The sequence below is a fragment of the Lipotes vexillifer genome, unplaced genomic scaffold (assembly GCF_000442215.2).
Source record: "Lipotes vexillifer unplaced genomic scaffold, Lipotes_vexillifer_v1.1 scaffold1470, whole genome shotgun sequence".
Classification (NCBI taxonomy): Eukaryota; Metazoa; Chordata; class Mammalia; order Artiodactyla; family Lipotidae; genus Lipotes; species Lipotes vexillifer.
In genome coordinates this window covers 463,697-476,959 of record NW_006771008.1, presented here as the reverse complement: position 1 = coordinate 476,959, position 13,263 = coordinate 463,697, and the positions used below count along the sequence as shown (strand labels likewise).

At 41.7% G+C, this 13,263-nt stretch overlaps 1 protein-coding gene across 1 annotated transcript in view; it reads right to left on the bottom strand.

The window, feature by feature from the left end:
- Positions 1–12,741, bottom strand: part of UGT8 (UDP glycosyltransferase 8) — a 95,126-nt gene extending 82,385 nt beyond the window's left edge. The window contains exon 1 of the mRNA XM_007446481.1: positions 12,245–12,741. The gene's annotated coding sequence lies outside the window, so the exon portion shown is untranslated. The remainder of the gene's footprint in view (positions 1–12,244) is intronic.
- Positions 12,742–13,263: the final 522 nt, after the last annotated feature.

Here is a 13,263-nt window from a genome sequence, read left to right as displayed (position 1 = left end):
GAAGATAAACAAAATTGATAAACCATTAGCCAGACTCATCAAGAAAAAAAGGGAGAAGACTCAAATCAATAGAATCAGAAATGAAAAAGGAGAAGTAACAACTGACACTGCAGAAATACAAAATATCATGAGGGATTACTACAAGCAACTCTATGCCAATAAAATGGACAATCTGGAAGAAATGGACAAATTCTTAGAAATGCACAAACTGCCAAGACTGAATCAGGAAGAAATAGAAAATATGAACAGACCAATCACAAACACTGAAATTGAAACTGTGATTAAAAATCTTCCAACAAACAAAAGCCCAGGACCAGATGGCTTCACAGGCGAATTCTATCAAACATTTAGAGAAGAGCTAACACCTATCCTTCTCAAACTCTTCCAAAATATAGCAGAGGGAGGAACACTCCCAAACTCATTCTACGAGGCCACCATCACCTTGATACCAAAACCAGACAAGGATGTCACAAAGAAAGAAAACTACAGGCCAATATCACTGATGAACATAGATGCAAAAATCCTCAACAAAATACTAGCAAACAGAATCCAACAGCACATTAAAAGGATCATACACCATGATCAAGTGGGGTTTATTCCAGGAATGCAAGGATTCTTCAATATACGCAAATCTATCAATGTGATTAACCATATTAACAAATTGAAGGAGAAAAACCATATGATCATCTCAATAGATGCAGAGAAAGCTTTTGACAAAATTCAACACCCATTTATGATAAAAACCCTGCAGAAAGTAGGTGTAGAGGGAACTTTCCTCAATATAATAAAGGCCGTATATGACAAGCCCACAGCCAACATCATCCTCAATGGCGAAAAACTGAAAGCATTTCCACTAAGGTCAGGAACAAGACAAGGTTGCCCACTCTCACCACTCTTATTCAACATAGTTTTGGAAGTTTTAGCCACAGCAATCAGAGAAGAAAAGGAAATAAAAGGAATCCAAATCGGAAAAGAAGAAGTAAAGCTGTCACTGTTTGCAGATGACATGATACTATACATAGAGAATCCTAAAGATGCTACCAGAAAACTACTAGAGCTAATCAATGAATTTGGTAAAGTAGCAGGATACAAAATTAATGCACAGAAATCTCTGGCATTCCTATACACTAATGATGAAAAATCTGAAAGTGAAATCAAGAAAACACGCCCATTTACCATTGCAACAAAAAGAATAAAATATCTAGGAATAAACCTACCTAAGGAGACAAAAGACCTGTATGCAGAAAATTATAAGACACTGATGAAAGAAATTAAAGATGATACAAATAGATGGAGAGATATACCATGTTCTTGGATTGGAAGAATCAACATTTTGAAAATGACTCTACTACCCAAAGCAATCTACAGATTCAATACAATACCTGTCAAACTACAACTGGCATTTTTTCACAGAACTAGAACAAAAAATTTCTCAATTTGTATGGAAACACAAAAGACCCTGAATAGCCAAACCAATCTTGAGAACGAAAAACGGAGCTGGAGGAATCAGGCTCTCTGACTTCAGACTACACTACAAGGTTACAGTAATCAAGACAGTATGGTGCTGGCACAAAAACAGAAATATAGATCAGTGGAACAGGATAGAAAGTCCAGAGATAAACCCACGCACATATGATCACCTTATCTTTGATAAAGGAGGCAGGAATGTGCAGTGAAGAAAGGACAGCCTCTTCAATAAGTGGTGCTGGGAAAACTGGACAGCTACATGTCAAAGTATGAGATTAGATCACTCCCTAACACCATACACAAAAATAAGCTCATAATGGATTAAAGACCTAAATGTAAGGCCAGAAACTATCAAACTCTTAGAGGAAAACATAGGCAGAACACTCGATGACACAAATCACGGCAAGATTCTTTTTGACCCACCTCCTAGAGAAATGGAAATAAAAACAAAAATAAACAAATGGGACCTAATGAAACTTCAAAACTTTTGCACAGCAAAGGAAACCTCAAGACCAAAAGACAACCCTCAGAATGGGAGAAAATATTTGCAAATGAAGCAAGTGACAAAGGATTAATTTCCAAAGTTTACAAGCAGCTCATGCAGCTCAATAACAAAAAAACAAACAACCCAATCCAAAAATGGGCAGAAGACCTAAAGAGACATTTCTCCAAGAAGATATACAGACTGCTAACAAACACATGAAAGAATGCTCAATATCATTAATCAGTAGAGAAATGCAAATCAAAACTACAGTGAGATATCATCTCACACCAGTCAGAATGGCCATCATCAAAAAATCTAGAAACAATAAATGCTGGAGAGGGTGTGGAGAAAAGGGAGCACTCTTGCACTGGTGGTGTGAATGTGAATTGGTACAGCCACTACGGAGAACAGTATGGAGGTTCCTTAAAAAACTACAAATAGAACTACCATATGACCCAGCAATCCCACTCCTGGGCATATACCCTGAGAAAACCATAATTCAAAAAGAGTCATGTACCAAAATGTTCATCGCAGCTCTATTTACAATAGGCAGGAGATGGAAACAACCTAAGTGTCCATCATCTGATGAATGGATAAAGAACATGTGGCACATATATACAAGGAAATATTACTTAGCCATAAAACGAAACAAAATTGAGCTATTTGTAATGAGGTGGATGGACCTAGAGTCTGTCATACAGAGTGAAGTAAGTGAGAAAGAGAAAGACAAATACCATATGCTAACACATATATATAGAATTTAAGGGAAAAAAATATCATGAAGAACCTAGGGGTAAGTCAGGAATAAAGACCCAGACCTACTAGAGAATGGACTTGAGGATATGGGGAGGGGGAAGGGTACGCTGTGACAAAGTGAGAGAGTGGAATGGAGACATATACACTACCAAACGTAAAATAGATAGCTAGTGGGAAGCAGCTGCATAGCACAGGGAGATCAGCTTGGTGCTTTGTGACCACCTAGAGGGGTGGGATAGGGAGGGTGGGAGGGAGGGAGACGCAAGAGGGAAGAGATATGGGAACATGTGTATATGTATAACTTATTCACTTTGTTATAAGGCAGAAACTAACACACCATTGTAAAGCAATTATACTCCAATAAAGATGCAAAATAAAAGTAAAGTAATTTAAAAAAAAGAGTTAATACTCCATACTTGAAAAAAAAAAAGGAAGAGAACATTTCAAGTTTGAATATGTGGTTTTGAAAAAAAACAAAAGGAAAAAAGCATCAATATACATACAGCATTTTAGAGAATTTACCTCCTTGCCTGCTTTATGAATCACTGAAGGTATCATTCAATTACGTTTAAATATCTTACCTCTGATTAGTATGTTTGTCCAAGGCCTTATGGGGAAACTAAGAGTGAAAGTTCACACTCTAACTGCGCATACTCTTCTTAGAGGGAGAATTAACGTAAGTAAGTGTTCAAATATCATGGACAAATGTAGACATGAAAGTCAAGGAAAAGCAAAAGAAACTGGGAAGCAACAGTCTGAGGTGGGACTGAGTGTAGAAACCACGAAGGATGAGAATTTGAAAGCACAGATGGAAAATAAAGAACAGTTCAGGTGTGGGGTATCCTAAAGCAAATGCCTAAAGAGAGAAATGAACCCAATAAATGGAACAGTGCTGGGCACAGGAGGAAGTAAACAAGGGTGATCAGAAGGCAGCTGGACGAGAGAGAGCCCTGAAAGCCAGGATTCCCATGGGAAAATGAATAGCCAGGAGCCTGGGTTCCAATATCAAATCCCCTGCAGACTGTCCTGGTGATTTCAGAGCTCTGCACCCCCAGGTCATGGTTTGTACTACCTACCGGACAACGCTCAGGGGCAGAATGAGGATAAAATGACAGAACGTATGAGTCAGCAATTTGCAAAGTGCAAAAAAGCTGTATGAATGTAACATCTGACTGTTGTTCAAAGGAACTGAGAATTTCCCACATAAAGGTAGTGTCTGAGATGGTAACTACATTTTCCCACCAACATTCCTAGTAAACCTCAGCCCTAAGCCAGTAAGTAAACTGTTCCTTCTTTGGGATATTGAGGATCACAGCTATTGGTTTTGATTAAACTCATGCTCAGATCAATACTATGGTTTCCTGCTATGATGCTCCAGGTTCACACAAAGCCCACATACACCACTGAGACACTTGTCCTTTTCCTCTTTTTTTTTCCTTCCCCTCCACTACTGTCTTTCCTTGTCCACTCTCCATCTTGCTCTAATTCCCTGTTTCTTATTTATTTCTCCTTCCAGTTTCCCTTACTCTCGCTTTAGCTCCATTAAGATATATTCTCACAAATGCCCCTGAAATATTTTCAAAACCAGGAAAAAACAATCAGTGATTAGCATTAATATTCCTTAAAATAGTTTCACCCTTGACCTTATCCACAAATTTCACTGCCCCCCGCTCCTCCCCCCCCCCTGCCCTTCTAAGTAGACAGGCAAACCTGTTTAACTAGTTTTCCTGTAAGCCCCACTCTCCTGATCGGCTGATGAGTACAGATGAACCACAGGTACAGCACCACACATGCAAAGCCTATGTAAAGCACATGGCCTTCCTCAGAAGGAGAAGCCACAGCCAAGGGACTGCAGGGCCCGTGTCATCCGCCCAGTCTCAGGGCAGCTCTCTCAAAGCAGGAAGGTAACACCACTGGATGGCTTATTCCATTGCTAGTTAAAAAAAAAAAAATTCTTCCTGTCAATGCCTTCTCTTCTGAATATGGGATATTAAGGTGGGGATGAAGTCTAGAATCAGATTAAGCCTGTATGTTACAAGCTTAAGATGGTGGATGTGACTATATTTACAATGTGGTACAGAGGTGTCCCCAAGTTTTGTTGTTGTTGTTGTGTAAGTCCATTAGGAAAGTTTGAATTTGCAAAACAGATTAACCACAATGGGATTCCTTTTATAGAGAGGTGGACTTTGAGATTGCTTTAAATAAGCAAAGTCTCTGGGTACCTTTAAAATAAGATATGCTTTAAAATCACTGTCCATATATTTTGGACTGTCGACTATTTCAAACCTACGGAAAAGTATAAAGATTAATATAGAAAACATCTGTATACCCATCACCTATATTTTAAGAGTTAAAATTTTGCCTTACTTTCAAGTGTTTCGAAAATTTTAAATTCTATAAATATTCAATTTATAAAAACTGAATTTTATACTACTTTTCAGGAACATATTATAAAAATATACAGCATATTCATACACTTGATTCTACTTTTTAAAAAGTTTTTAAATCCATGGGAACATTTTATTTACACTAAAACAGCCCACTTGAAGGAAAATCAGCCCCATGGTTATTATTAAAGCAAGTTATAGCCAATGTAATAGCTAAAATAGTATAACTCTTGAATATGTGTCAAGTATCAAATTTCTTCGAAATAGAATTGAAAAGTGCAAAATAATTTTACACATATGTTTGTATTCATAATATTCCCAAATCAAGCAAATATTTACCAAATCACTTACAATGTAAATTTATTTAGTGGACTAGAATCCCAAAAGGTTCATTTCTGTTCTCTAAATCAAGTCAAGGGAAATTACACCTCCAATATAGTGACTGTTTCCATTATTAATAATTCAGACAAATAGCACAAAGCTATTAGCAAAATACACAGTATCTCTGAAATGTTCCTAACTACACATTCTTTCTATCTAATCCAAATGTTTTAATACTTACATAAATTGCCAACCAGGGTAGGAACTGACCTAGGCTGTCCTACATACCATGCCATTCACAAACCCAAAGGTTCCGTTTTTGTTTGGGCTCTGCACTCCTAAATGCTGACCTCACGTCTAAGTTAATTTCAATGTGGCACTTGTCATCTCTGTAAGGGAGTCCTGAGCAGGACAGTATAGAGTCCAAAACTGAGTTGGTGTATATGTAACATGGAACTGTCAGAACTCCTAAATTGAAAATCACCGGCACAGCCCACTACGTTTTGCAAGAGTGGGACCATACACTGTGAGGGAGTTAGCACAACAGACTGAAACTCAACTCCAAAACAGAGAGGTCCTGATAACAAAAAATGTAGCTAGAGAATTTCAGGGAAAGAACGTCATCAAAGGTTAAAAACCACATACATAATGGACTTCAGTTCACCTTAAAAATACTGAACATCTAATTTCATTTTACTCAGAAAACATTTATTGGGTGTCCTAAAAACTATGCACTATGCTACACGTTATATAAACAAATGAGGGACATCCTTGGCGGTCCAGTGGTTAAGACTCCACACTTCCACTGCAGGGGGCACGGGTTTGATCCCTGGTCAGGGAACTAAGATCCCGCATGCCACACTGTGCAGCCAAAAAAAAAAAATTATATATGTGTGTGTGTGTGTGTGTGTGTGTGTGTGTGTGTATGTATATATATACATATATATAAACAAATGATAAGTAGTGAATATTAATAAGCATGTATTGAAATAGACTTACTAATTTGAACTAAAATGGAATATTTATAACCAGTTAATCACCAAAAACCAACTAGTAAACATCATGCACCATGTTCAATTGTTGAGTGGTTCCCAAACCAATTCACATATGTAAATTTTTTTTCAAAATACCCATTAATTACAGGGTAAAAAAATATATACATATTAAAATAGAAATCTAATTTTAGATGTTTATCTCTAATATAAAGCATTACTTCGTCTAACTAGAGAAAATCCTAAGGAAAAAAGTAGATTTTATTTTATTTTACTTTATTTTTATTTTTGTGTGCGTTGGGTCTTCGTTGCTGCGCATGGGCTTTTCTCTAGTTGCGGGAGGCTACTCTTCATTGTGGTGCGCAGGCTTCTCATTGCGGTGGCTTCTCCTGTTGCGGAGCACAGGCCCTAGGCGCACGGGCTTCAGTAGTTGCAGCACGTGGGCTCAGTAGTTGTGGCTCGCGGGCTCTAGAGCGCAGGCTCAGTAGTTGTGGTGCACGGCCTTAGTTGCTCTGTGGCATGTGGGATCTTCCTGGACCAGGGCTCAAACCCATGTCCCCTGCATTGGTAGGTGGATTCTTAACCACTGCACCACCAGGGAAGCCCCAAAAGTAGATATTTTTTATATATTACTATGGTCAGCTCAATTTTTTTTAAGAAATCTACAAATCAGTCCTTCCCCTATTACACAGGTTAATACCTGATTTCCATGGTGTTTATTTTTAAGACCCCATGGAAATGCCTTCCATGCCTTAGACATGGAAATGCCTTCTGAATTAAACATTCAATTACACTGTGTTCAGTTTTAATATCACCTACCTTGTTTTTGTTTTCAGAGCCTTTTAAAATGAATAATCTTTGTCCTTATTATATTATCTAAGAAACTAGAACTCATTTAAACTCACTTAAATACCAAGGAACCTTAAGTAAGACGTTAAAAATGTCTATGATTTGATTACCAGATGCTTTTAAAAAGCAACAAAGATGCTGTGGACCCTCCAGGCTGGTGGAAGCAAGGAAGCTAACATCTCTTGAGCCAACCCTGCCCCCCAGCCAAGGAACATGTTCCAATGGCTCTCTTTTCCCTTCAAAATGTTCTCCTATTGTACTGGCTTCCTCCTCAAAGGCTATAAATATGATCAAGTTTCCTAAAACATATCTTTTAATCACCCTCCCTAAACCCTGAGAGCGAGTACTGCTGAAAGCAGTAGTCTCTACAGACCTCCCTATCACCAAATCCAAGTCCTGGTTTCCATAAAAACAGCTAGCACTTATTGAACACAAACCAGATAACTTCCAGTCACTGAGCTTGATAGACTTTATCTCATTTGATCCTCACAGTGGCCCTGGGAGGTCACACTTTGATCTTCATTATGTAAATGAGGAAAGGGAACTAAATTCTGAGTTCAAGGTCACATAGCTAGTCAGGGGCAGAACAGGACTGTCTGATACCCCTCATCTTAGTATTTAGCCCCTCATTTCTTGAAATTCTTTCCTCCTTCAGCTACTAAAAGTTACTCTCCCCTAATTTTCCTCCCAACTTTCACTCTGTACCTTTTCCTTCTTTACTGCTCCCTATATCTCTAGCCATCAATTTGATTTTAGAATCTCCCCAGGCCTCTTTTTTCATCTTACTCTCTGAACCTGCCCTAGAAGATCTACTGACTTCCTTTTTTCTTTTTGTAACCACCTATAATGTTGAAAATGGCTAAAGCAGTCAGTCTATCCACCCATCCATTAATCTATCCATTTATCTACCTACCTATCTAGCCCAGACCTCTCTGCTCAGAAGAACTGTGCAATGATCCATCAGACACTCATCTCCAGCTGGATTTTCTATAAGCACTTCATATTCTACATGTCCAAAGCTGAACTCTATCATCCTTGGTCCTCAAATGGGCTTCTCCTTTAAAGTCCCTATCCCATCCTCCCATACCACCCACCATCTAACCAGTCACCTAATCTGAGAGCTTCTACCACCTTAACATCTGTGTGACCAAAGTCTCTTCATCTCACTGCCACAACTTTGATATAAGTTCCTCAACTTCTCTTAGCAAGATCACCCCAATACCTTCTAACCTGTTATTCCTGTCTCACACCTCAGATCCATCCTTCTAGACTGCTGTGAGAGCTGTGTTTTCACCACTCCTTTGTTTAAAACAACCTTGAAGAGAAAATGGTCCACACACCGTAGGAGGGCAAACAGTCCTCCATGATCTTGTCCTTGTCTACACTGACTCCTCTGTTGTCACCTTCTCTATGAAGCCTCTTTAGTCTCTGTCCCCACGTAGAACTGGCCACTTCCAAATGCCTGTTCAGGGCACTCTGCATTTCTCTATCAAAGCACTCAAGAACATATAGCACTATTTTGTACTTATTGAAGCCAACTTGTTTTCTATCTATCTAATCCTCTTAAACCCAGAGTCCTCCCATGGTCTTATGTGTCTGCATATCCCCAGTGTACAGGACCACAGTGTCCAATGCATAGTATGCTTTTAATAAGTATTTGTTGAAAAAAAGAAGGATGTTTGTGAAATGCTTTAGATTAAGAAGATATAATTATCACCGTTTTCAACACTAAATTAAACAACTTTATTCAAACACATTTGATTATGTAACCCCATATGTGGGTATGCAAAGTAATACTGAAATGATTCACCTAGCTTCAAGTATGGGCACCAGGCTTATCAACTCACACTTCTTATTCCTAGCTTCCAGAGTAGTGAAATAGTGCCAACATTACAAACAGCTAGTCAATGTCAATGGCAGAAAGCAGGATGTAAAATATCATCGTACACATATTCCTAAACAAAGACCATCTGGGCCTACCATAAGAAAAGTAAACTTTTTTTAAAGGCTGCTTCAATTTCTTGGAAAAGCAAAGATCTTCCAGAAGACTGAATGTCTGAAATCAAGACACCCTTCTAAAGATCTCATATACAAAATTTTCTATTAAAAAAACACATTAAAACCATTTATATAGAAGTTACCCTTCTAGGAACCTAAGCCATTGAGCTCACTATCTAGCCCAGAAACAAAGGATGAGAACAGCAAGTACCTGTCACAAATTACACAGGCTTTATACTCGAGCAATAGCCCACATCATTTCAGGAAAAAAAAGAAAAAAAAAAGACAACAGATAATAGAGCAGCAGGGGCCGCTCACAGCCTGACAGCAGCAGAAAGTGATAGCTGATAACAGAAAGAGGCCCCAGAAAAACCATAAAAAAAAAGAATAGTACTTCTGTCCCCAATCTAGTATTTCAACCAGGCAGGCTGAGGCCATTTACTATAAACAAAAACAGCTCTATACACCTCAAGGAATAGCACTATTCAATTCTTTATGAATTCATGTTCATAAAGACAGTCCAACAAAAAAAAATAACTTACATCCTGGGGAGCAAGTAAGAGTGTAATATTTAGAAATTACTTGTTTTAATAGCTAACTTTTTAAAGTGTCAGTAATTAATGGTGTGAGGGGTCAGCTATTTTGAAAATGTGCTTATGTAAATAAGTAATAACCCAGGTAGTGTCAAGTAAATGAGATATTATGACATATTGCAAAAACAATCAAAAGTTCTTACTCTCCTGGTGTACTCTGGAAATCTAATGTGAATTAAACAGCATCAAGTCAATATTATCTTATAAATAAGCACATAAATAACTTCGAAAAGGAGTCTGACAATTGAGAGTGTGGTTATTTTCTTCCTTTGCCATCAATATTTACATGGTAATTAAGCTGATAGTTATTCATAAGGTACCATGAAATGTTTTAAGTAATTCAAATCAAATGTGAACTGTCAAAGTCTACACACAAAAAGATTTTACAAAAAATAAATTTTTTACAAATATTTTTTACTTCCTTGGTTTACTTATTCTAATATGCACACCAGGCATTAGTGCAACAAGCATAAAGCTCTGGAACTTTTAGACTTAAAAAGAGTTTGAATCTCTACAGTAGTATTATCAAGAGAAAGTCACAAGTACAGTTTTTACTCAGTTATGCCCGAGCTACTAATATACTATCAAGTTATTACTAAATGTCACGGAAGTATGCTTCATTGTAGTTTTTAAACACTGCTATAGCTCTAAATCACACAAGATGTCAACCTTACCTTGTGGGTGACAGGCAAATCAAATAGCACTTGAGTGTTTCCCTCTAGAATTATCTAGAATAGTTGCCGAACAGAAACAGTCCAAAAGCAATTATCTCAAACTGCCTGGAGATAGTTTCCATAAGAGAAAACTAGTCCACTGTTTCTCTCTGAGACAGAAAAAATAGTCTGGTTTATGATCTAATTCAATTAATGCAAAGTTCGGATTCCCTCACTATACAATATTGATGTGCATGACTCTTCCATTAATTTAAAACTCTCCAGGGAATAAAATGTGATTACTCCTAACACTATTAACATACCAATTAAAAAGCACTTCCTAGCCTTCCTTCAAGTGGCATTTTTTTTTCTGGGAGTAAGTGGAAATAAAGCACACCAATTACACCAATTCCGAGACTTATTTTTTCTTTGAACATGAAATTATCATAAATAGAAACAACAGCACACTTGGCATCTAGCCAAACAACCACACCTTCATGTCATTAATCTTAAAAAACTCATTGTACGAGATGACAGCCCAAGGGAAATCGAAGGTTTTTAGAGTAGTGTTTTTCCTATTGTTTCTGGGTGGAACCCACTTGAAATAAAAGACTGCCTCTTTTGCTAACACTGGTTCATAATGCAGGTGACTCGAATGCTACCCACTCCTCCCCCTTGCGATACGCCTTCAGCCCCGTGAGAATGACTAGTTAACACAATCTAGTCTTCCGAGTTCGAGTACTTTCAAAAGTTCTTTCACTTTCTCCCCTCCTCACCGCCCCCCACCCCACCCCTTGGGGTTGCTTTTCGGCGATGGGAACCAGAGGTACAGGTACAGAGGTGGTACTTTCCCTAAGGAAGTGCTGCAGAGCGGCACGTTCCCCGTACTCAACTTCATAAACCCTCCATTAAACCAGCGAATTTACACATACAGATTGAGTAACCCCCTCGCCACGCGTGACTGTCCTTTTGCCCTGTCGCACTCCGATGCGGTTTGCCTCGTACAACTCCAAACCACGCATCCCAGGCCCCCTCGCCGCTCCTCCAGCCCGTGGAAGGCGCCCTACTTCCTGCAGCGCGTCCTTCTCTCGCCTCCTAACCCGCACACGCTTCTCTAAAGCAAGGGCACGCCATATGGCTCCCGCATCCGCGCGGAGACCCTGCCACCACTGTCCATTTCCGGGGGTCGCACAGGCTTGCGGGCACTGAAAGGTCCCTGTGTCTGTGCGTCTGTGTGTGTAGCCCCAAGACACGCGCTACCCCCAATGCACCCAGGTCTAGTTCCCCCTCAGGGAGAGGACGAAGTAGAGAAGAGTTGCAGAGTTTCCCAAGCACCTCCCGGGCCCCCATCCCTGGCTGGCGGCGGGGGCTCCGCGGTGCCCATAGCTCCGGGGTCAAGTGCAAGGTCCTTGGCCAGATCCACGCCGGGTGATCCCCTCTCTCAGCCTGCACGCACGAAACGCGAGAGGACCCTCAAACGGGCGCCATACGGCAGGGAAAGGAGCACGGGCGCGAGCGGGGCAGCAAGGAAAGATCTCCTTTACACCCGTCCGCCCCACACCCTACCCACCCCCAATCCCTTACCCTCTCAGTCCAACCCCATCTGCACTTTCTGATCCCTACCCCCCACCCCTGGGTCGCAGCCATCCGCCCGGCACTCACCTCAGGGCGCAAACAACGCCCCTCTCCTCTTGCCGCCCCGCCCCCCTTCCGCCCGCTGGAGCGGCGTGGTCCGTCAGCTTACCTCCGCTCTTGGCTGCTGCGCGTGAGTTTGAGTGTGTCTCCGCCGCGAAATTGTATCCGGGGACAGAAGGGACCCGTTTGTGTGCTGGATCAGGTGTCGCCGCCTTCGCTGGCTTGGGGTCGTGAGGAAGGCTGCAGAGTTAGTGTGTTAGCTTAGGACTGGCTCTCGGGACTCACAGTTGACGGCAAAGCTTTAACCGTGTCCTCCCTCAGGTCCGCGGCGCGCCTGCTCTTCCGCGGCTCTCCGCGGACGGCCGCGCCCCCCCGGCCACGCCCCGCCCCGCCCCGCCCCGCCTCGCCTCGCCTCGCCTCGCGCGCGGCTAGCAGAGCTGAAGCGCGACCCTCTCCTGTAGCGCCTGGCTCAGCGGGTCACGACGCGGGCAGCCACGCGCTCAGTCTCGCATCAGACGCCTGGGGCTGCGAGCACCTCCTGCTCCTTCGGCTGGGGCATGGATGCGGACGCGCCTTCGTGCCACGCGCTCGCGGGCTGAGCGAGGGCTTAAGAGTCCTGGGACTGGGATGCTCGCGGGCGGAGCGGCGGTCGGCGGACAGGCTGGGACTCTCGCGAGCCCTCCGGTGCTCGAGCTCGGAACCCTGGAACTGGCACGTGGCCCCGCCCCCTGTTCCCCCAGCGAGGCGTGCCCTGTGCCCTCTCTTAAATCTCCCGTCTGGTCCCCGTGCCCGCCTTTTTTCATCGCACCAGCGCCGCGCGAATCCGCGTGGTGTGGTGGTAGTGCGCCTTCTCTCCCTTCCCAGCCTCCTAGTCTGCCTCAGTCCTCCCGAATCCATTAAAAAGTCAAACTTGGGCTAGGAGGTGGAGGAAATACGCGAAGGAAAGAGGGTGAGGGGCACTTAGGTGATCAAGCCACCTGCCTCGTGAATCGGAAAGCGTTCGAAAACACGAGTTTGGGGATCCCGGAGAAAAGAAATTGGGTTGCTGCGCTCGGTAACATCCCTCCTCGTAGGCTTGTGCTGAAAGGGCCATTTATGCTTTGCTTGCTTGAGTCTGTGGCGACTTTA